General features: G+C 39.9%; 1 protein-coding gene and 1 long non-coding RNA gene across 2 annotated transcripts in view; one reads left to right on the top strand and one right to left on the bottom strand.

Moving 5' to 3' along the window:
• Nucleotides 1–24547, bottom strand: part of MAML2 (mastermind like transcriptional coactivator 2) — a 346878-nt gene that overhangs the window by 207104 nt on the left and 115227 nt on the right. The gene's annotated exons all lie outside the window — the stretch shown is intronic.
• LOC122199946 lies at nt 13938–19963 on the top strand. The gene is made up of 3 exons (XR_006193670.1): nt 13938–14326; nt 14623–14690; nt 17743–19963. It is a non-coding gene; the product is annotated as an uncharacterized LOC122199946 (long non-coding RNA).

Genomic DNA, 24547 nt, shown 5'->3' with positions numbered 1-24547 from the left:
AAGGTAGATCATTAAATAAGCACTCTCAGTAACTGTAGCCGTACATAGTAAATAGCAGTTGTGTGGTGCTGAGGGAGGGTCAGAAGTTACGAGAGGCCCTCTTCTGAGGGGTGGGAGTGGAGACTTCAGACCGTGTAGGAGTTGGCCAGTTAAAGTATGAAAGTAGTAGAAAGAAGAGTGCTCTGGGAGAGGGGACAACATGGGTAAAGTTCCAGAAGGGAGAGAAATTTGACATGTTTGAGGATGTGGAAATTAAGTCTGGAGACTCAGTCAAGTAACTCAAGATCAGGTCAGGAGGAACTGGGCAGTTAGACAGGCAATGGGAAGCCACTGAGAGGGATTAATCTGGCAGGTTATGTGATCTATTTTGCATTTTAAAAGATCACTGGGGCACCTTCGTGGCTCAGTCGGTTAAGCATGAGACTTCAGCTCAGGTCATGATCTCATGGTCCGTGAGTTCGAGCCCCACATCAGGCTCTGTGCTGACAGCTCAGAGCCTGGAGCCTGCTTCTGTTCTGTGTCTCCCTCCCTCTGCCCCTCCTCTGCTCATGCTGTCTCTCTGTCTCTGAAAAAAATTTTAAAAAGAGTTAAAAAAGGTCACTAATGACAGTGTGGAGAATGGTAAGACTACAGCCAGGATGACATGTTAGAAGGTTATCAGTTGACCCCACAGACACTCCCTTAATCCCTTTCAGTTGGTCAAGACAAGTTGACTCTCCCCAGGCATAGCTCATTCTCCTTAGGATTTCTCTGAACATCAGAAAATATTCCTTTCTACAGTGTCTGAAGTCAGACTCATTGATTTAGGGCATGTTCTAATCTACCAACTGGGAACATACCTAATAGCTCTTCAAAAATCCTAAGTCAGGTATCTTGTCTTCTCTCTGTCTTTTCTGAGAAGGGAGTAATTCTTGGCCAACCATCACCAGTTCCTGCACTTGTTTCTCATATGATATGGTCTACTCAATTCTTTTAACCCACATTGGGATAGACGTAGGGTCTCTGTCCTCACACCATCCTGGTGACTTACCTCTGAATTTATTTGTTCATAGCTCTTTTGCAGTTTAGCTCTCAAAACTGAAAAACATACCCTAGATGTGCTGGGAACAAGACAGAGTAGAGAAGGCCTTTCATTTCCCATTAGGAGACCACTAGTCTTCTGGGAAGTGGGGAGAATGCCAGAAAAATTCCAAAAGGGAGAATGATATCCATCCTTCCCTTCTTCACTAGTCATACCATCCCTGAGTTTTGGTTGGACACATAACTACCCCAAATGAAGGTTATGTTTTTTAGATATTCCTACAGCTTAGAGTGACCATGTGACTAAGATTTATATGGGAATTATTGTGTGTGACTTGTGAGAGGAATCCTTAAAGAGAGAGGCAGTCCTGGTTGCTGCTGCTACTTCCCCCTCCTTCCTGACTGGGCCTCTAGCAGCCATCTTGTCTCACCTCATGGAAGCCACATGCCGAGGCTCGTAGAACAACAGTAAGAGAGAAGAATGTAGATGGATACCTGACCTGTGGAGTGTCTGCCTCTGCTGGATCATTTGTTGGAACTTCTTTTATGAGAGAGAGAAATAAACATGTATGTTGTTTAACTGTTATTTTACATTTTCTGTCCCTCATGACCAAACTAAGTCGGACTGATACACACTGTTTATTTCAGGGAATTCATTTCTATTAATGCAGCCTAAGAATTTGCTACCCCTACCATACCACACTATGAAATTCTTCTTAGCCTTTTCCCCCTTGGTCTGTCATTAAGTCATATATGTGCCTCCTTCACTGAAATGATATGTGAAAAATCACCAGGGATCTTTGTAGCAAGGCTGGTTTCAAGGATGGATGAAGTGAGACATAAGGCATTGGGCTGGGGCCCCATTCCTCAAAGAGGCTGTATCCTCTCTAAGATTTAGGTACCACATTCTTCTGGGGCTGTGAGTCTATGAGCAAGTCATGACAAACTGAGCACTTCTTTGTCTGTCATGTAGAGCTTGTTCTGAGGAGATGTGTGGGGCTGTGATGACTCCATTGTGTTGGGAACCTATTTGTCAGTGCTTCTGTCTGAGGCCTCACTGCCCCTCTTATTCTAGATCTGCCCCCCCTCCCCCATCCAGTCCCCTGATGCATGCAGTCTTGCTAAATCTAACTCTGCTTAGTCAAAAAAGTTTCTGTTGACTCATGTGAATATGCATCACGGCAAAACAGTGGCAACATTAATTGGCAGGAAGCCAAACCCACCCAGAAGTCTCCACATTTTCTATAAAAGATGAATAAAAAGATGAATGCAAAAGTCCCTGTATGTCTCATCAGTTTGGACTAATGCCAAAATGAAGACTAACCATTTCATTAAGCAGTGTTCAGTTTCTAGTTCCATCCAGAAGAGAATAACTTTTTAGCATGAAGAAAAACTTTATTGAAAACTATCTCTTGAAGGATAAAGAGGGAGGATGGTGGCCAAGAATCCATTTGGGTAAATTAAGAAAGAAAAATAATAGTACTTTACACGTGTGTGATGAATTCACTTATATTACCATTACCTACTGGATGGTAATAGGAAACTTAGTTCAAACAGATGAAAAGATTAGTCACAAGAAATATGTAAACATGACCCCAATTACTGCCTTTGCCCATATTTAATCTCTATGTATACACTCATTAGCCCACTTAGTGTTCAGAGTAACTGTAACACCCCTGGTCAGGAGAACCCATGCCTGAGCTCTACATGGTCCAGATGTGAAATGGATATGTTCTAGCTAGGACTCGCTGACAGGACAAGTCTAATTCTTGAATCAGATCTCAGAATAAATACAATTCTCCTAACAAGCTACTAGCTCGACTTCATTCTTTCTCTTCTGTTTCTCTATGAGGAATGAATGGAATCTCTCTTGGGAATTATCCTGTGTCTAAGAGGAAAACAAGCACAAAAGTTCCCACATTTGGAAAACTAAGAGCCTGACAGATTTCATCAGAGAAAGATGTCCTAAGTTAGTATGTTCCTTACAACAATACTCCTGCAATTTATTATTTCCTTCAGGCCACGGTTATGCCTCACACTGTCACTTCTTCCTGCTGACATCTTAGGAACTTCTGGACAAGTTCACATCTGCAGCAGTGCAAAGTGTGGGGGTGTGGAGTAGGGTGGGGGTATGAGGGTAAAGAGATGTTGAAATGGCATTAAGGGTGGGGGTGAAAATGGGTATTTCAAGAGATAAACCAACAGTATACAAAGCAATCAGAGACCAGTGGCACCATAACTGCCATGACATGAGAGAAGAGGTAACAAAGGAGGAAACAAAATAGGAAAGACAATTCCACGTGACAAAAACAACCAAGATGGTAAACATTACTTCTGAACTTTTTGGTTTTATGATTTGGAAGCAATATTTCATATGATTACAATGACTTACCTCTTTCAAAAACACATGGCTGGGTTTTCTTGTCTCTGTTTGTTTTTTTTTTTTTCTTAATTAAAAAAAGAAAATAAAGTCCTTGTTCATTTATGGCATGAAATTTGAAAATACTTTGTAAATAATAATTTTCAGGCTGAATTCTTCACAGCAAAAGATACATACTTCATTGTATATAACTACTTAGAATATTTACTTGCACCTATTTGATGGATCTATAGAGCTTTTCTCTCTACCATGTAAATGTGAATCTTTGAAAAGGGAGGTAGATCTCTGGGTATTCAAAAAAAAAAAAAAAGAGGGAGGGAAAGAAAGAGTAGGAGGATGGTGGAACGGGAGGAAGAGAAGTAAAAGGTTTAATCGCCTGAAGGGAATATGAGTTCCCAAATTATAATAGTATCCTGCCATGTGCAATTCCCTCATAAACTTCACATCCTTTAAACGTCTATTTAGAATAAGGAACAGTTACCCTAGGTTTGGAGTTTTATTCAATATGTTCCAAGTTCTGGGTTCCCTAGGATTATTCCATAAGAATGACACATCAAGGACCTACCTGTAGTCAAATAAGTAAAAAGTGTTTGTGAATAAATAAAAATGTCTACGAAGATAAAAGCCTATATAGTTCAACTGGAGTCACATGAAAACCTAATAAAAGGACTTGGGGAAGTCTTTACTGGAACCATGGACTCATTGCGAATCACAGACAAAAAGATTCTGTCTTCCCCACTGTGGATGAGATGGAAAAAAAATCATGCAAGAGGGAATAGCATTCCAGTAGTTTTATTGGAGTAATCAAGTACACATGAAAAGGCACAACATGGTCACCAGCCATGGAATCTCAGAATAGAACCAGACTCTCTTTAGGGAAGTGCTAATTGCTTCAATATATTTCTGTAAAGCTGGCAAGAATCAGAGATCGGGAGAGTGGAGGTAAAAGCTTCTTTTGAGCAAAAATATTTTGATGGAAAAGAGAAGCCATTTGAGATGGAATCCACCAATGACTAATGTGCTCAAGAGGGTACTTTTCACCCACAGAATGTGAGTTCCCAAAGGAAACACCAAATACAATGCTTTGGCCAAGGTAAGAATGCAATAAATATCTGTTGAAAATATAAACTTAAATTATCTTTTTTTAATCATATATAAATGACAATATAGTCAAGAACACAAAAGACTACAATAATATAGCCAGATTCTAATATATTAATTTAATCAACAAATATTTATTGAACACTTACTAGATGCCAGGCTCAACAGAGCACAAATAGAAAGTCTCTGACTTGATGGTGTTTACACATCAGTTATAAAGACATGGCACATTTGGACCATTGCCTGAACTCATATGTTTAATACTCTCTAAAGGATGGAAATTTTAACGGTTCTTTAAATTATTTCATCATGAATATACTTAATCAACTGGTTACATACTTCCTTAAGAATTGCTGCTGCTAGAAAAGAATGTAACAAGTCCTATCACATTGGACCTAAAAATGTGCAAGATGTTGTTAGATCTGGCTCTACACTCATTAGGCCATATTCATAATTTATGGATATACAAATTTTTTTTTCAGATATCAGTCAGCCATAAGACTGCTAGCTAAAAAAAGATGGCCTTCTTTCTCCTGACACACTATATTCCAGTACAAGAGGTCACAAGTCACAGAGAAATACATTTCAACATCAATGGCCAAATGTAAACAGAAGTAATTATGTTTACTCAAATGCAAACTGTATTTGTCGTATTGATACTGAAATGAATCTATAACATCATACTTAGGAATGACTGAATCAATGAGGGTCAACCATGTATAAAAATACTTAGCCCATACTAGGATCTATTTATTGAAGTGTTTACCAAAAAATTCAGTGTGGTCATTCTTAATAATATGAGTACAAAAACACATTTTAAACTGAAATCTTCCTCCTTTCTTATCTATTGTATTCGTGAGGGTCTTGACAGGAAATAGGCAGTTCACTCCAATTAGGATAATTCGTGGAAGGGTTAAGGATTAATCATCCAAGTGTAAGTAGGGTGTAGGGAATCCCAAGGGATAAAGCAGGAACCTAGGGTGAATAGCAGAGACACTGTCACCATCTGTGGCCTGAAGGACTAGAGGAGGAAGAGGCTTCTGGAAGCAAGGAGGAGAGAGTCCTGAAGAGCAGGCTGTTTTGTAAGAAGCAAAAACTTTCTGGCAAGAGCAGGATGGAAAAGGGTAGAGATGGATCCACAGGGGCAAACGGAAACTATCTGACGCATACACAAAATGTGCTATTGCCCAACTAAGCTGATTAAATGTTCATTCAATATTTATTGAGCTCCTACTATGTGCCAATCCCCATACTATGCAAGGACTCTAAAAGAGAAGTCACGGTGTTTGCCCTCAGGGAACTCAGAGTCTAGTGTGGACAAGAGACATACAAACACACTAAGTAAAATACATTATTGCCCCAGGCAAGTTCTGTTAACAGAACTATGAGAAAATGTGAAAACAAAGGAGATTGAGGAGTATCTTTTGGAAAGGAACATTATTAAGGAATTGCTGACACAGTCTTACCTGTACTATCAAGTTAATTGTATTCAGGATAATAAAGAGGTCACTGAATTATGGGCCTATAATTCTACTGATATGTTTATAACGATACAAGCATATGTATTAAGAGGTCTCAGCAAAGACCCTAGATGTGTTTTGTTGTTGTTGTTGTTGTTGTTGTTGTTTTAACCACAACTCACATCGGAAATAGTTCACTGCCTTCATGTTAGGAGAGGAAATGTGCTCAAGTTCATACAACTGGTTAGTAGCAGGGAGGCAACAAGGACCCAGGTCTCCTGGCTCCCTGCCATGGTGGGCCTTGGAGGCTTTACACGTTAGAGGTAATGTCAGATGCACCTAAATTGAATCAGTTTCTTTCCCTGTCTCATCATGGATCTACTATATTTCATTTCTTTTTATCCTTCATTTTCTTGCATTGATTAGCGGGCCTCTCAAAATTGGCATCAATTAAATTCTTAAGAATCAGAAGCTCAAATCCTTAAATCTGTTACTAAGCAGTAAACTTCAGTAATGTGTTTTTCACTCTACTATTTGTGGTAGCCTGTACTTTCCTGGTGTGATTTCTTTTTATATAATGTGTGAATTTTACAGTATGATGTCAACATGGTGAAATGCATAACCATATGGTTGCCACATAATTGAATGCTCCAATCTGTGAATTGTTCTTTGAGCAATTACTGTAGTGACCTAATTGTTGCCATTTATTGTTTTGTTAGTAACGATTATTCAGAATACTCAGAGTAGTTGACCCTTAAGCTACACAAATTTGAACTGTGAGTGTCCACTTATATGTAGACTTTTTTTTATAAGTACAGAAAAGTACTATAAATGCATTTCTCTCCCTTATGATTTTCTTAATAATATTTTCTTTTCTCCAGTTTATTGTAAAAATATAGTATATAATACATATACAAAGCTGTGTCAATCAACTGTTTATGTTATCAGTCAGTATTTTTTTTTTAACATTTACTTATTTTTGAGAAGGAGAGCACGAGCAGGGGAGGGGCAGAGGGAGAGGGGGACAGAGGATCCCAAGTGGGTTCCGTGCTGACAGTAGAGGGCCTGATGCAGGGCTCGAACTCACAAACCATGAGACCATGACCTAAGCCAAAGTCAGATGCTTAACCAACTGAGCCATCCGGGCACCCCATCAGTCAGTATTCTAGTTAACAGTGGGCCATAAGTAGTTAAGCTTGGGAGGGAGTCAAAAATTGTATATGAATTTCAACTGTGTGGAGTGTCAGTGTCCCTAACCCTTGTGCTATTCAAGGGTCAACTGTACTTTAATACAACAGGCCACCAATATATTTCATTCACTCACTTCTACATGACTGTGTGAACTCTCAGGGACCATCCTCATGGCCTTCACAGAATGCTTGGTATATTGTACATACTCCATAGCTGTTTCATCATTAAACATACATATAGGGTCTAATGTCTAGTATATTTCAGGCACTGAATTTGGGATACAAATATAAATAAGACATGGTCACTCCCTTCAAGAGGCTCAAGCTCAGTCTAATTCAGTGTTACCAATTTTTATTGACCTGCACTCTATGTCCAAGGACGAGGCTGGTGAAGACATGGTAATGAGTAAAAGTCAATGATTCATGTTGCCTAGACTAGAGTCTGTGACACGTGGTATGGCTCACAGGCTGAATTTCCTTGGAAAGCTGGATGACTACTCATAATAGCCCAAATGTCACTGCCCCTGAGAGGCTGTATTCTACTTTTCTAATTCACAGGCTGATGGGGAGAAGTCACCTTGCCATAAGAACCCCAAACAGCTGAACACTGAGGTCTTGATCCCTAGAAGAAAATAAAGCTGCATTTTGTTTTTGATCCTTCACGTGTTTTGTTCATGTTTTCCATGTAAACCCACAGCAGAAGACTTTTATACATTTAAGAAGAAATAAGGTTTTCTTATGCGCTTAAAGAAAAATTGATACCTTTGGCAATTAAGTACCTTCTATGAACTTTATGGCTCTAAATATCTGCTTTCGTTTGTGTTTTGATGGAACTAATATTCATTATTGAGCAGGTTAAGCTATAAAGGTTTTTATCACTTAATCTTTTCCTTAATATTTTCAAAATGGTTTGTGAGCATAGCTTATATGTCATTAAAAGCTTATTTCAGGCAAAATGGATAATTGCAGTGACTGATGAGTATTAATATAAGAGAAAAGTAAATAATTTTGCTGAAATTGCCAGAAGGCCAAGCGTTATCAGGTAATGCATATCATAGTGTCCTCTGTAGACAGAGAGTAAAAGAATGTAGATGTTTTCTTCTTCTCTTCTTGTCTGCAAACACCACACGCAAATATAGTCAACTACTATACAAAGTAAAGACTGCCTTGGCTGTGGATTTGGGGGCAACTCTGCTACTCCATAATACTGTTTATCAACTACTTCAGACGTTTCTGGAAATAGTGGAGGTATAAAAAGGAACACTGGAAAAACATATGGTTTTAAAGAGATCTTCTTAAAATCCTAACTTCGGTGAATGAAAGACAAAAATTATATAGACCATGAAGTGTTATGAGGATAAAAGGGCAGGCAAAGATATCATCCAACCTCCTGAAAAAACACAGTAAATCTGAACCATAACATTCTTTCAAGGTAACTTAAGGAAAGATGTTAAATCTGTTTCCCCTTTTGTTTTCATGAAAGAGATTTACTCTGCTCTCAATAAAGGGACTTGTTTTCCTGTAACTGTACCAGTTAGATTTCTCTGTTGTAATCTGGAAATCTATGGCTTTGAGGTGCTCTAAGCATTTCTCTTTTTGCTATGTAAGGCTGTGCTGCAAAGGACTATTTCAATTATATGCTGGCCCAACTTTTCAGCCCCTTAAAGGTTACTGGGCAAATTTCATCCAAAACTTCAATATAATGTTAAAGTTACTATTTAAAGTCAATGTATGGCACTGTCTTAGACTCAGGGACTCTTGGTTCTAGTGGTTCTTGGCTTATGCTCACAGCTCCCCAGATTGGTTAGTAAGTTGTGGTCACCTTCATGATATTGTTTCATCCTTAAATGAAGTTGGCTATAAACAAGATTCAGCCAACAGGTATCGCATATACTAAACTGATCATAGATTGTACCATCTACCTCACTGCCGGGGGCTGCCCCTTTATATGCAGTCACACAGAGGTGGCCTTTGGTGAGGGCGGGTCCTGGCTTGCCAGGCAATACCGATCTCCTCTGCTGCTCTGCCTGCTGGGTGGTTTGGCTGCCTCAGGATATGCCGCTGTATTTAACAGAAGAGCAGTCCTGAACTCCGCTTTACTATGTGGTGCTTAACTGCTGACCCTTAAAAACTGTCCAGGCCCTATGTGCTTGGTTGTAAATAAATTAATGACCGTAAAATACAACAAATTCCACACCAACTGATCCAAGGACTTTGAACCTTACCAGTATCGAATAGAGAAGTTACTTTCAGGATTTTCTTATTTTTTTAAAGTTGATGTCATGGTTGTATAAGCATATATAGTCATCACTAAATAGATGCCTCTCTGTTACAGAGGCAACAAAGAACATTTTTTTTTTTTAAAGCCCCACTTCCTCCCCAGGAAATGGTGTATGCTCAGAGAGGAAGTTGTCTTCCTGTTTTCTCCATATTAGCACACTTGCAAGGTTTTTTCTGAGCTTCCAAACTCAAAGTCTCCATCTTATGGAACAAGCAAGCTCCTCTTAACAACTGGCCACATTTTTACTGAGGTGATTAAAAAAAAAAGATTTATTTCCCAAAAATCATAACAAGTATTATTAGCCTAATGTGTTGTCTACTATATTAGACTTCCCTACTCCAATGTGCATCTCATTCGATGTATAGTAAGGGCCCTGGATGCATTCCCTGGGATTATTTTGTCAACATCTTTTGCAAAATACATCAACTCTTAGTTTCCCAATTATGAAACAAACTTGACAGAGCACCTGCTTTTTATTATGTCAGTGTTTTGGGATACAAACTCAGTGTGCCTGGCACCCAAGAATGAAATATAATTCAAGAACGTTTTGTACATTCTGCTCTAAAATTTTAGCATTTCAGCACTGATGTCTGGGGCTATTAAAAAGAGCCATTTGGAAACAAACAAAAGTCATTTTTCCCCCTTCTCTTGAGTTTTTGCAGTCAGTTAAGGAGTTTGTGTTTTGTGTATTTCACTAGTTGATACTGGAAGTAACAAAGTGTAGATAAACCTGAGAATCAAGGCAGGCCTCGGTCAAGATGATATTTTAAATGATGAAGTTTGAGTCTGGTAACTTTTCCTGTTGTCTTTTTCATTGTTGCCTCTGTATCACCAGTTTGTTGACAACTAGCGTGTCAATTATCCATTAAGTCAAGGTTGTTTTTCAAAGATGGTCCAGAAGACCATCTAAATTAGAATTATCAAAGTGCTTGTCAAAAATGCAGATTCCTGGGTCTCATCCCAGACCCATCAAATCAGAATCTTTGTGAGTATGCCTGGGAATCTGCATTTTGATAGCTGCCCATTTGATTACTTAGGGGTGTGGTAAAGACAAAAGTGGTCACCTCTCCCAAAGATACTTGCTTGTTAATAGTGAGCAACCAAAGACCTGAAGTTCTTTAAAACCTACCGCTTTGTTGTTGTTGTTGTTGTCAGGGTCAAAGTTTTTTGGGACAAGGGAATTTTTTTTCCATGTCCCACAAATCTTATAATTAAGGCAGCTCCATCTTTACCTACTATTCATAAATTGAACACTGGGTGTCAAATGTCAAGAAAAAATTGGCATTCTTTATTGGCAGCCTGTAATATACCATGATGGGCAGATATTCTGAAGATAATTAGCCTGGGGAAAGGCATTATAAAATCTGCAGGCTCTTTTAATTGTAATTATTTTGAGTACATTTATGCTTGAACACTGCCCACAGAACTCACTATCAATTATTATTTTTTTTTCGTTACCCTCCAGCAAGAAACAATTTCCCACATCAAGTGACAGACCTCAAAATCTCACACTATGCTTTAAAAATATATTAGTGGTCATTCCTGGTAATTGTCCAATTTTAAAGAAATAGCTTTTCTTACATTTCTGTCCAAGAAAGAGGTCTAGGTCCATTTTATTGTACATGTTCAAGATTTTGATAGAAAAGCAGACTTCAAAGCAAAGTAAAAGGATGCAATTAGACACCCATGGTTAACTATACCTAACTAACTGTTAACTGTACCTCACTTGGATGATTCTCAATGAATTTTCTCCGTTCTTCTCAATAATGATAATGATACCTTAGTATTTTAGATGTGTCAAAACACAGTTTATACAAATTTATCAAATGATTTATCAAATTACCTACTAATTAGTATAACATCAAGACAATTAAAAGGCATTTATCCATTTAACCAGACGACCAGGGCTATTGTTTGTTTTGCCCTCCTACACGTTGCTCAACCTTTCTAAGGCTCATTTTACTCATATTTAAACAAGAGTGATAATAGGAACTGCATCAAAGAGATATCAGGAGGACTAAGTGGTGTGTGTGAAGTACTTAGCACAGCATACAAGAAGCGCCCGATAATGTTAGTACAGGCATACCTTGGAGATATTGCAGGTTTGGTTCCTTACCACTGCAATAAAATGAGCATCACAATCAAGCAAGTCAAATGAAATTTTTAGTTTCCCAGTGCGTATAAAAGTTATCTTTATACTGTACTGTAGTCTACTAAGTGTGCAATACCACTGTGTCTAAAAAAAATGTACATACTTTAACTTAAAAATAATTTATTGTTTAAAAATGCTAATCATCACCTGAGCTTTCAGGCAGTTGTAGTCACTGGCCCCAGATCACCATAACAAATATAATAATAATGAAAAAGTTTGAAATCTTGTGAGAATTAACAAAACCTGACACAGGGGCATGAAGTTAGCAAATGCTGTTGGAAAAGTGCCACCAACAGACTTGCTCCAAGCAGGGTTGCCACAAACCTTCAATTTGCAAAGACATGCATTCCAGGTGAAGCACGATCAAACAAGGTAGGCCTGTATAATTGTTATTGTTTTCTTATCTCTGGGCATCATGTTAGACAATTAAATACATACTATGATACTTTTATAACACCAACACATGGATGTATCGATCAACTTCTGATATTGTTTTACACTATAGCATATGTAAATACAATTGGTTTAATTGAGTTTAGAAATTCTTTTGTCTCTGCCTTTTCTAAAGCATCGTATATGCCCTACTTCCTCAAACTGCCCATGATGCTGACTTCATTCTATCTATTGACTGGAATATATCTAGCTTTATAATCCTCATCTATCTTTGTAGATAGAAATTTGTCAGATTAGCTTATGTATAATGATTCCTTTTTAAGACAATTTAAGTGAATTAAAGTCAAATAAATTTTAGGGAGGCCTGAAAGTGGCTCAAAGTCATACTGGTCCCCAAATATTTAGGAAATCCTAATTCTAAACTGTTAACATCTTGATGTGATACCAAGACCATTTACAAAGGCTCTTTTTGTTAATTAGTTTGTGGGGTGCTAAGTGAGTTATTTAGTAATGATTATCAATAGTTAAATATTTCACTGTGAAAATAGAATAATAAATAATACTCCTCCGGTCTTAATAATAGTCACAAGTGCATTCATTCAACAAATACTAAAGTCCTTCTGTGCATAAAGGATCATCCAATGTGTTGGGGTCTTTGAAACATTGTGATCCAATCTGACGAGCTCCAAGTCTTGTTGGGGAGCGACAGAGAAAAAGATTTGATAATATAAAGTTATCAATAAAGGGCTGTGAATGCAGAGAAGAGGGATTAGAAATCTAAAAAGACTGTCTTTCTTTTTTTAATTTACTTTTTACTTTTTAATTAATTAATTAGTTAATTAAAATTCAAGTTAGTTGACATACAGTGTAGTATTGCTTCCAGAAGTAGAACCCACTGACTCATCACTTACATATAACACCCAGTGCTCACCCAATAAGTGCCCTCCTTCATGCCCATCACCCATTTAGCTTATCACCGCACCCACTTCCCATCTTGCAACCCCTAGTTTGTTCTCTGAATTTAGTCCTAACTTTCCAGGACTTAAGGGCAAGTCCTAAGAAAGGGGAAAAGGAGAGGTACAGCAGGGGCTTTGAGATGGAAATCACATAGCTCTTATAGGGCAAACGCACGGGGAAATAGGGCAAGTTAATTATTGTGAATGGAACACAGTGGCCTCCAGGGTACCTCATGGAGAGGATGGAAAGAGGTTGGAGTTCTAATCCAGGAAACTCTATCTATCTATCTATCTATCTATCTATCTATCTATCTATATCTTCTGTAGGCAATGAAGATCTAGCAAAATATGTCTAACAGAAGATCAACAAAGATAAATTTTGGTTTTGAAATTATCTTTTGCAGAATACAGAATGCAAATTAGGTAGAACAGAGAGAATGAGGCCACAGAGGAACTTAGAAGGGTATCATGATGACACAGGAAGAAAAAAGATGAGGGCTGAACTAAGACATCTGCATTAGAGATGAGAAAGGGATCCAGACTCAAGACAAATCCCAAGATAAAACAAAGATGACTTGGACGCTAGATGGATATGGAGCATGTGCTAGGGGTTGAGAATAACATCCAACAGACAGAGGAAAATAGTGTGTGTGTGTGTGCGCGCGTGTGTGTGAGAGAGACAGACAGACAGAGACAGATAGAACAGGGGGGAGTAGCAAGGATGTTCAGAGACGTTCAAGGGTTGCCTGGATATGGCAGCTAAAAGAGAGTGCTGATGGGAAAGAACATGGATTTAGAAGTCAATATCAGATAGATGTAACCGAGGACACGAGCTTGTATCTGATCACTCATAGGGAAAGCAAGAAGAAGAAAGAGAGAAGACCAAGGGCAGATCCCCAAGGAACACTAACATTTAAGGATTTAGTGGGAGAAGAGAATCCAGCAAAGAAGGAGCAAGCAGAACTGAATGATCTGGAAGGAGCCAGAAGTGGCGATCTGGAAGGAGCCAGAAGACTTCCCAGGAAGCAGAGCCTGCTGTTGTCTTGAGAGACAAGGCTACTACCAAGGAGTTAACTCACTGTCGTTCACTGCTCTTTCACAATCTCCAGAAGTGCTAGCAGAATGAGAACGTTCCCATGATAGAGATGGCAGAAGAGGGGAAGAGAGAAGGAACAAGGGGCTTAGATAACTCATAAATGAGTCATCAGCCCATAAACAAGAAAGAGTCAGCAATATGACCATGCCTGCTGAAATAAAGGAGCAAAAAGAGCTCTCAATTTTGAGAAAGTGTCCCTAAGAATTGAGGCAGTGTGGTAATTTAAACAGTAGCTCTGGAACCCCCTGCAAGCACGCTGGTATACCTCAGTAAGTCTTTGTTGATGGATGAGCTTGGGTAAGTCACTGCCAGCGGGGGTGCCTCAGTTTCTTTATGTTATAATTAGAGGGAGTGGTCCCTTTGGTCCTCACAACCATCCTAGGTGGTGGAAACTAATTTGTGCCCATTTGACAGATGAGGTAGCCAAGATATCGAGTATTTAGGAGATTTGTCCAGACAGGTGGTAAGTGGCCAGGCTAAATTTCAAATTTGGGCTTTTCTATCCATCAAACTCACACTCTGTTTCCCACTGGGACTCTCAGAACTTTCAAAGGACTTAAATATTCTTCATTTTTCCCCCTTTATATGTGAAGCTATGAAGAAAGCTGCTTAGGAGTTACCATCTCCACAACAGGCAAAGTAATTGAGGATCTGCCTACAAGTAAGTACGTGCCAGAAATGGGGTGTCCTAAAACAAAAGTCTACTAATTCTTCTCCCCTTTAAGGCCTTTTAAAGGTCATTGAATATATTACATTAACAAACTTTAACTTTGAGACCAAAATTAACATCTTGGAAAGAAACTACTGTTACTCTTAAAACTGTATAAAATATCTTTCCTTTCTAGAAATTACAGCACCATGGAAATGAATCATCTGAGATTCTGTCTTAAGAAGTATAGATGGCAGTTTAAGTATAGCTCTCTAAAAAGAAGCAGCTTTTCCTCCATCATCTTACTAGTTAATCTTCCTGGGAACAGGCTGATATTTACTCATCCCAAGAGAGAGTTGAATTGTCTGGACTCCAAAAGATACCAAGGATAAGGTTTTAAGTTCCCCACTATTAGTCATCACATGGAGAAAAGTGACAGAGCTCTTTACAGATGCATTGCTTTTTCTTTGCCCTTAAAATGGCAGTTGAAACAACATTCAATGGATTTAAATTAGGAAATGTCAGTAAAGAATGCTCTCCCTTCCTTAAAAGTGATCGGTTCCCCGGGTAAGATGTGAAATACTTTGCGGTCTCTAGACGACAGGATCAGATAGGCGAACAATGCACTCGAGAGCTTTGCAAAGAAACATTAGACAAAATAGATCAGGTTAAAGTGGACACAAACGCCCAACAGCAAATTCTAATTATTTTCATTCCTAGCCTTGAAACAAAGAGACAATTTAAAAAATATATACATACGTATAGAGTGTGTATATATATGTGTATACACAGTGAAGGTATTTCTCCTTCATTTGATTTACTATTGATGCTCAGAATTTCTCTGTAGCATAGTACATAAGCAGACTAATAACTGAATAATAAAAAATGAATACGTTTTAAGGCGCATTTCCTGCCTAGGTCTTTTAAGGCCATGCCCAAGTTATTCTGGTAAACTGATGTTGTGGATGAAACCCAGGTTTCCGAGTCCAGAAATTATGGGTTTTAATTCCAGCACCCCCATTTCTAGGTGTCTAGATCCTAGACAAGCTACCGAACTTTTCTGAGCTTCAGTTTTGAAAAAGTCTGTGAAAAGGAAAAAAGAGCACTAACTTTTTGGGTTCTTAGGAGGATTAAATGTGATAAGGGATGTTACACCCTCTGGAAACATTAGCTCTCATTTTCCTCTATGGGTTCCTATTCTTTCTGTGAAAGCATACACCAAAATAGGACGCAGTTGTGAATGTTGGTAAGCCATGAACCCAGTTCCAAGGCAGAAGGTTTAAATAACCAAGAAAACTCCAGGAATTGTTGATGCAGCTATCTTCCAGATGAGAAATGCTCACAGTCATGGGGAACACACTGTACACTTGCTTCTAGATCCTTGGCCGAAATTTCTGTCTTGAATAGCAGTGGTTGGCTACCCACGCTACCCTCTAAAGGCGGCTATATTTTAGTAGCTGTCAAATAGCTGATGCATGCTAAAAACTACAGAAAGTTGCCTTTTCCTCCTTAAATTCTTTTTTTTTTTAATTTTTAAATGTTTATTTATGTTTGAGAGAGAGAGACACACACAGAGACAGAGCTCAAGCAGGGGAGGGGCAGAGAGGGAGGGAGACATAGAATCCAAAGTAGGCTCCAGGCTTCGAGCTGTCAGCACAGAGCCCAACACAGGGCTCGAACTCACGAATGGTGAGATCATGACCTGAGCCAAAATCAGACGCTTAATTGACCGAGCCACCCGGGCATCCCAGCTCTTTAGGTTAATTGCATCCATGTGCACAGAAATGACCCAAATAAATATGCTTTAACCTTTCAGGATAACTGAGATTTTGAACTCAGGTCCAGTTTAGAAGTAGAGGCTGAAGATTTTGAAAGAATTGTGTGCCTTTGGAAGTCGGGTACGGGTTTCCTTCTCTAGAGAATCTTGGATAATTGAGCTTGGGTCTCGCCGTTCCCTCATTGCCTTTGCTTCACAAATCAGAAAGACCTAGCCTATAAGAGACATGCCTCCATGTGCCTCTTTTCTGTCCTAGGAGCTAAGAAAAGCTGCCCCAGGACCTGCTGCTTGTAGCTCATGAAATCATGAGTCATTTGTGTAGCAAAATGATTCGCCACTTATGTCTGTACAAAGTTGAAAAGGGGATGGGCTGAGGATGGGGCAATTCAAGTGCAGAAATAAATGCTCTAGGAGGGGCACGGGCTCCTTAAGATGCTGGAACAGGATACTGGGTTCACAGTTCTCGGGTCCTCAGCATTCCCGTCCTCCTAAGCAACACGTCTTCCTGAAGCCTTACAGCCTCATGATAGCAGCATATGACACAGAACATTTCGGGTCACAGAGTGCTCTCTCTTCCACTTCCTGTTGTTTTTACTTGTGTGCTTTGTTTCTTGTTTTCAAAGGTATTTACTACCACCTCTATTAGCTGTTCCTAAATGAGCCACTGGTCAGTGATTCCTCTGGTGAATACACATTGTTATTCTGTCTTCGGAGATGAGGAAATCTGAGGGAGGAAATGGTCAGTGGCCTTTTCGTTGTGGTGCAGAAAGGTGGAAGCAGACTGTCTCAGTGAGCAGTTCACTGACTGGCCCACTGAACCTTGCTGCCACCTGGACATGCCCGGCTCCCCACCCCCCACACTTCCGCCTCCACACCTGCTGCCGAACATGGCCCAGCTGCACCATCAGCCCTGGGCTGCCTCGGCTCCTGCCTGCTGCTCCCTCCACTCAGCCCATTGCTTTTCACCCTTGAACCTTCTATCCTCCATAATCAAATGGAACTTCCAAATCCAGAAACTGAAAAGCCATGGGTTTCAGAACACACGAAGGCAATGAGGATGCTTTCTAGCTTTGAGCTTTAGGACAAAAGGGACTCGGGGAAATATTTCATAAAATTATAAAAGAAGAACAGGAAAGTTCAAGGCTAACACAAGTACTGCATATAGTGAGGCAGAGTTACATACTCAATTTGCTAAAAAAAAAAAAAAATATTTAGCATCATCTTTGCAGATCCGTGTGTATCCAGTCCCCAAGAACACCACAGACAATGTCTGTGAATTCCTTTTAGGCATGCCTCCTAGGGCAGAGGAAGAAGGTGTAAAACTAGATACTGGAAGAAGAGCCTGCCGTTGCCTAGAATGAAGAATGGGAAGAATTTAACCTACTTTTCAACATGAAGCCTTCACTCATTCTTGGCCTTCTCTTTGTCGTCTGTCTCGACTTCTCTGTCCTAAGGTCTAAGTCCCCAGTGGACCTACCAGGAAGAGGGGGCCACTGCCTTATTCCATCTAAATGCCTCTGTCAAAGCCCACCGCAAATTTTACCTTCTCCACGAAACCTTCCTGCCAAATTTGACTCTCGCTGCTCTCAACTATTAGGGTGTTTATTGCTGGTGCATTAAGTTCAGAGCTTTGTAATTTAGATGCCGTGCGTGGCTATGTCTCTGGCACTGTATTTGTCTCAACTCTTCCCCCACCCCCACAGTGTCCAGGCCAACGGCACATTCCAGTTACCCATTTGCTGAACAAATGTTTATCGATCATCCATGTGTGCCTTGTATCATATTCCATTATGAGAATAAAAAGCGGAAAAAGACACAGTTCTTGGTCTCACTGAGATAGGAAAGCAGAGAAACAACTCACCGGAATCCAGTGTTCTGTGCTTTCTCCTGCAGAGTATGAATACAAGGCTAAAGGCTAAAGCGACACAGTGGAGGGGCACTCAAGTCTAGGCGATCCTGGGGAGCAGAGGTCAGAAGGTGATTTTTGAATTAAGTTTTGAAGAATAAGCCGACATTCAGCAGGGAGACAAAAGGGCAGAGGGGAATCCCAGCAGGGACAGGAAGATATGCAAACGTGAACAGGCATACAGGGGGCCACGTAGTGAAGTGTGCAGGGAATTGCAGGTATGCCTGGAGACCAGAGAATGTGAGAGCAAGCTGGTGGGGGTGTGGAATGAAGAGCCCGACTAGTACCCTGTTTAAACAGATGCATGAATGCACCCAACATAGTCACTTTACTCATTGCTTATTACGTTATATTGCTCTTCCTCTTAAAATATGAGAATTCACTTAGCTATTTTACAATTTGTCAGTCTGTACCTCTATGTCATTGAAATACTTCCCTTGGTCCCAGGAAAGCCAGTAGAGTGAGAATGTTCATTCTCTGCACATACTACAGTATTCTACAAACACAAGTGCACTGTCCACCTAAAGACTAAGCCATCGTACGTCATGACGATGTTATGCCAGGGTGCTGACGGTACAGGTCACACAGCGCTAAGTGCTGCCCTGCACTGTTCCCACTCAGGGCACAGTTAGTAGTTAGGCTCTGTGAGATGCCATATTTAAAGCTGATGCTTTGATCCAAAGAACACCATCCACTGACAACGTATTCCAGCATCTCCCCTCACTGGGATATCTGGGCTTCTGCTTCCATGGTTCCCTTCCAATTTTACAGACCCAACCTTTACGTCCTCTCTTCTTGAAGGTAAGAATATGACAGGTCAGAGACGATAGCAGGAGTGGACGAGGGTGAATAATGGCTGGCAACTTTCCAGGTGATTACAGCGCTGAGAACATGTCACCCTAATGGAGTGCTATATCTTTTGATAACCTCTGCCTGCTTCAGATACGTTACAAACATGAGACTTAACTATGTAGCCACTGCATTAATTTATGCATCGATTTCTTGACTGCTCATTCTTAGAGGTATTAACCCAGTGTAATTCAGTACTTCCTTGGTAAGCCTTCCATAGGAAGATTAAAACAATTTTAGCGATTATAAACTATCTAGGTTTAGCAGATGCTGGTACTCTATGGGATTGTGACCTGAAAGGATTTATGTCTAAATGTGATTTAAAGTCTCTCCCTCTCCAAGACTTCATTTTACCTTTCATGCTTTCCAGTCTCTCAAAGTGCATTATTTCTCTTTAGAATAGTTTATCTTACTTAATAATTACACACGAGATAGATGTTAAATAGGTAAATATATTTGCTTTCTGCATTTGGTGTGTTTGTATTAATTTTGGATTGTTTTGGAAATTGCACTAGAAAAAAAAATGTTTCAGTCTGCCTTCTGCATGTTTCCACAGCAGTGTCAGTGACAGAAGGCAGCTGCAGCATTGACTTTAACTTGGTTTAAAGACTGATATTTGACTCCAACTTTAAAAACGATCGTCGTTCTTAAAATTTAATCTGAAGGCATATGCCTCCTCAGCGAACCCCACTCAATTGTCATCTTTAATGGGGGCATTACTTGGAAATCCAGTTTTCAGCATGTCCTTTTTTGTCCTGAAATGTATTTTTATCTTGATGCAGAGTAAACGAGTTACTTGGGTCAACCCTGACCATTATTTTAAGGGCAGGATTTCTTGAATGAATATGCCAGGTATAAAAACAGATTCTATGTCGGTTCCACAAGATTGTCTTGTGATGCAACTCTTTTTCTGCTCCATTGGTTTCATGTTAATAGGGAACACATCTCATGGGGGTGTGTAGCCCTATGATGCTTGTTCTTTTTTCTTTTCTTTCCTTTTTTTTTTTTAAAGCTGATTTGATGTTTTCAGTCAGAGTAGTATTTTCATATGCCAAATAAATTCAGATCTCAGAATTTTTCCCCCAGTTTCTATCGGAATACAGTTTTCAGAAAAATATAGAGGCCTGATGAAATTTGAATTTTGATAAACAACAAACACCTTTTTTTAGTATAAGTGTATCCCCTTCAAACCTTGGGACATACTTGTACTAAAAGATTACTTGTTGTTTGTCTGAAATTCAAATTTAACTGGGCCTCCTGTATTTGTATTTGCTAAATCTGGCAATTCCGTATCTGGGGGCAGTTGAATTATGATCAGCATTACATTATCTCCAGATTGCAGGTCTGCAAAATCCCCAAGGGACCATTCTTTTCATGGGTATGTGCAAAAGTGGAGATTGTTCCACAGGCCATTCCCAGAGGCTCCATGGAGCCATCTGGTTTGGGGTCTCATGGATCTAGACACTGGAGATTAACCAGTCCCTCCTTTAAAGAACGTTTAAAAGCTTTAAAGCAACAAAAATAATGCCCTTCACATAGTGGGCACTCAATGTATTTACTTCTGTTGATATCTTTAGTGTTCATTAGCGCCAGGCAAGATGAGGACTTCTTACAAACAGCTCCTAAGTAACCCTCAGTTCTCAATCCAAGCACTTCCGGTTCTTCGGAAACCAGACGTAAATTCTACCTTGTTTGAGAGGACTTCTCACCCAACCTCAGACATGAGTCCTCCACCACCCACCTCTCTAGCATTTATCATTTATTCCACTCATTTGGCGTTTCACATGTCCTGCTTAAGATTTCAACCAAACTTTCATTTACAAATCCCCCGAGGAAAAAAATGTAGATAGCGGTAGCAAAGCAATGTGATTTACAGCATGAGTCCCGGAGTCTCCGTGCTGGTCTCAAATGCTGTTCTGCCTCTTCTCGCCTTTGTAACGTCTCACAGACACATCCGCTAAGCCTCAGTTAATTATTTTTATCCCTCAAGAAAACGGGGTTAATAATACCTCCTAGTATTGTTGTATTAAATGAGATAATGGGTAACTCTTGGCAAACACTGAATGGTGGTGGGTAATTACCATCACCATCATCATCATCATCAGCCTCATCACGTTATCTTTCTTGAATCCACACTCCCTCCAGTATCTCTTATCAGGCCCTATGTGAACTGACTGAAGAATCACGCTGGAGAGCTGGTAGAGACTCCAAATTCCCAGCTGCACTTGTGCTGAAAAGCACTGTCTGGAGACAGATGAGCGAGTCTCACTCGTTCTGCAAGGTAGCGATTTCACTTGCTTAATTCTCGATTTCTCTGTACTCCTTGAAACCTACACATTTAAACCACGGCCTTGTGTTCTGCTTGGGATTATGTGAGAAGCAGGAAAACTTTAACTGCCTTACAGATTTGTTTCCTTCATGGCACCAGCCTGGGGAGCCCTCCTGGGACTCGTGTCACCACACACTTCCTGCCTTACCCTTTATTATTTGCTGCCTCTTGATTTTTCTCTCAGTCATCAGTGAGGAAGTTGCATAACTTAAAAGCTAAGTGGGAGCTGCTTTCCTGTAATCTGTAGTCATACATATTCTTTTTCCTTAGGGTAACTTTTAAAAGAAATGTCATGCAAAGTGCTCTTCTGAATGAAAACTGACTTTTTTTGGCATCTGGAGCATGTGCTAGATTGGGTTTTCAACATCTTATGTCCACGTACAGTATAATCAATAGAGTCACTTGGAGAAACAGTATGGTTTTCTTAATATCGGGACATGTTAAAAAAAAACAAAAAACAAAATATAAGTTTCCATGACTTCCTCTGAGTTCTCTACTGGCTTTTTCCAAAGATCAAATTCGTAATGCTTAGCATAAGAAATAAAGAAATGAAAGAAAAAAGCATTTTGGGTCATGCGTTCATCATCAGCATAACACTTTCAAAACTATAATCTCTCGGAAGGTTCTGGCAGAAACCCATTCATCTTTGTATCAGGACCCAGCACCTTTTTTGTCACAGGTACCCAACAATATCTGTTGAGCCAACTAATGAACAAGTATTTATTGAGCACTTAGGAGATGCATTGCCCACTTGTGGTATAGTGTTAGTATCACTGTGATCATTAGTAAATAATGATATCAAGCCAGTGGCATAAGCTGTGGGGGTCTGGGTGAGAGAGTTTACAGTGTCTGATTGTTTAGAATTCACAGCAATCGGCCTTGCCGTTCCCATTGTTAGCCCCAGAGAACAACACGTTCCCACATTCCCACCTATCTTGTTTTTATTGATTAACCACTTTAAATTCATTCTGAACCCATCAAGGCTCAGAAACGGCCCTGGGCCTTTCCTTCTCTGGTGTCCAAGGCGGCCCCATGAGCCCGATCCCGATCCTGCAGGCTTCGGCCTGGCCCATCTGTTCTGGAGCCCCTGTCATCTTGGGAACAGTGCAACACTGTGGAGGCCAGGCTGTACCCAAGGTTAGAGACCCCGCCTTTAAAATTGCTAGTCTGGGAAAAGCGGGAAATACTGTTTCAATTAGAAGGATAAAACATGGACAGCCATGAACCACTTAAGAAGTTGCATACTACTTGTCTTTAACCACAAAACCAAAATCACCATTTAGCTCTGCTTCTGCACAGCATAGGGAAGATCTGAGTGGCAGCCCAGTTGAGCTATTTCTTTTCCTATTTATTTATTTATTTATTTATTTAATTTATACTGGTCTCTGGCTCTGATTCTGCTATTGAAGACTTCCAAAGTCTCAGGGTACTTCAGTGTTAATAGAAAACAAGGAACCATGGCCACATTTGCAGATGGGAATATGGAAGAACCAGGTCCGTATACATAGGAGCCCGTCGCTTGGACAGCAGGAATGAGTGAGGTTTCCAGAACTGCTTTTCAGGTGTTTCCATTCTTGACTGGTTTTCATTCCCTCTTTCCAATGTGTCATTCCCTTGTGTTTCACCTCATTTCCTCCCAGTTTACGTCTCTACTTGGTCCCGTATTCGTTTGGATCCTCGTAATCTCCCTTTTTCTCCTGGTACAATCTGGTGACTTTATTGAAACCAGACTGTTTCATAATGAGAAATGTTCACAGGTAAAGTCTTCCTGCTGGCAGCCTTTCCCTGCAGTACCCACCCCCTGACCTGTAGTCTCACTGCTGTAAACTGAAGAGTGCTGAGTCACGTGTGAACGATGCTCAAGGAACCACGCCAGCCATGGCACCTTAGTCTTGCACCCAAGAGAAACACCAACACGACTGTCACACACATTTGGAGTTGAGCGCTCAGTGCTGCACAGCGTCACGAGTCATTCCAAGCCTCTGCTCTTGTGAGCATCTCTGTTCAGGCCCCAGTGGGGATGCGTCTGCATACCTCCTGCTCCGTGTCAAAATATATTCAAGCTGTGCACATTTGAATAAAGTTCCATTTCACTTTTAATCCTTTAAAATCTAAAGTTTAGATCACTATGGTCAACAGAAAACAAGTTACATGAAAATCTTTGTTGTGACAGCAAGACTAGGGATTTGCAGAAATGAAGGCAAATAAATAAATTTTATAGATTAATCAATAATTTACTAGTTGTATATAACCTAATTTTATTGTTCATGGAAACATCACCAACTCCCCAACAGAATATCCAGGCATGCACAATAATAAGTCAATTCAGTCATCAGATATTTTGTTGACTTTCAGTCATAAAAAACCATAGTTTTCCATATATTTTTCCATTTTGTAATTATGCACATATATTTGTCAAGGTAGGAAGATAGGGAATATTTAACTGTTTGTTAGCCTGATTTATAATTTTTAAATATTTAGACATATGGTACATTGGTTTCCATCTGTCTTGCTCTGAGCCCTGCAAATGTTTAGGGACGGGTCTGCTCAGGTATTTTCCTTTTGTTGTAGCTTACAAAGCTTACAAGAACAGCTTACTGTTCTTTTGAACTATTTCCTTTTGGTGATTGGTTTAGGTACAACAGAACTGGATGCCCCCCCCCTCCCGCCCACCCCAGCAATTTATTGTATGTTTTCAATAAGTAGTTTGGTTCACAGGTAGGGATAAAAAAGTAAGAGACAAGAATACCGAGTTCTTTGGGCCTCATAATTAGTTTCCCAAACCATTTCTTGACAACCCATGTGTACTCTTCGACACATTCCCAACATTTTATTCAAAATATATTAAGGGAAGAGTTACACATGTGTGTTAAGAACACGGAGTTTTGGAGTCAGACAACCCTAGATTTGAATTTTAACTCTACAGCTCACTAGCAGGTGATTTATTTCAACAATTTGATCCTTAGTTTCTTGATCAGTGAAAGGTGATGAAAATACCTACACCCATA

Source organism: Panthera leo, chromosome D1, assembly GCF_018350215.1.
Source record: "Panthera leo isolate Ple1 chromosome D1, P.leo_Ple1_pat1.1, whole genome shotgun sequence".
Lineage (NCBI taxonomy): Eukaryota > Metazoa > Chordata > Mammalia > Carnivora > Felidae > Panthera > Panthera leo.
The sequence above is the reverse complement of the archived record's forward strand: the minus strand, read 5'-3'. Positions and strand labels throughout refer to the sequence as shown.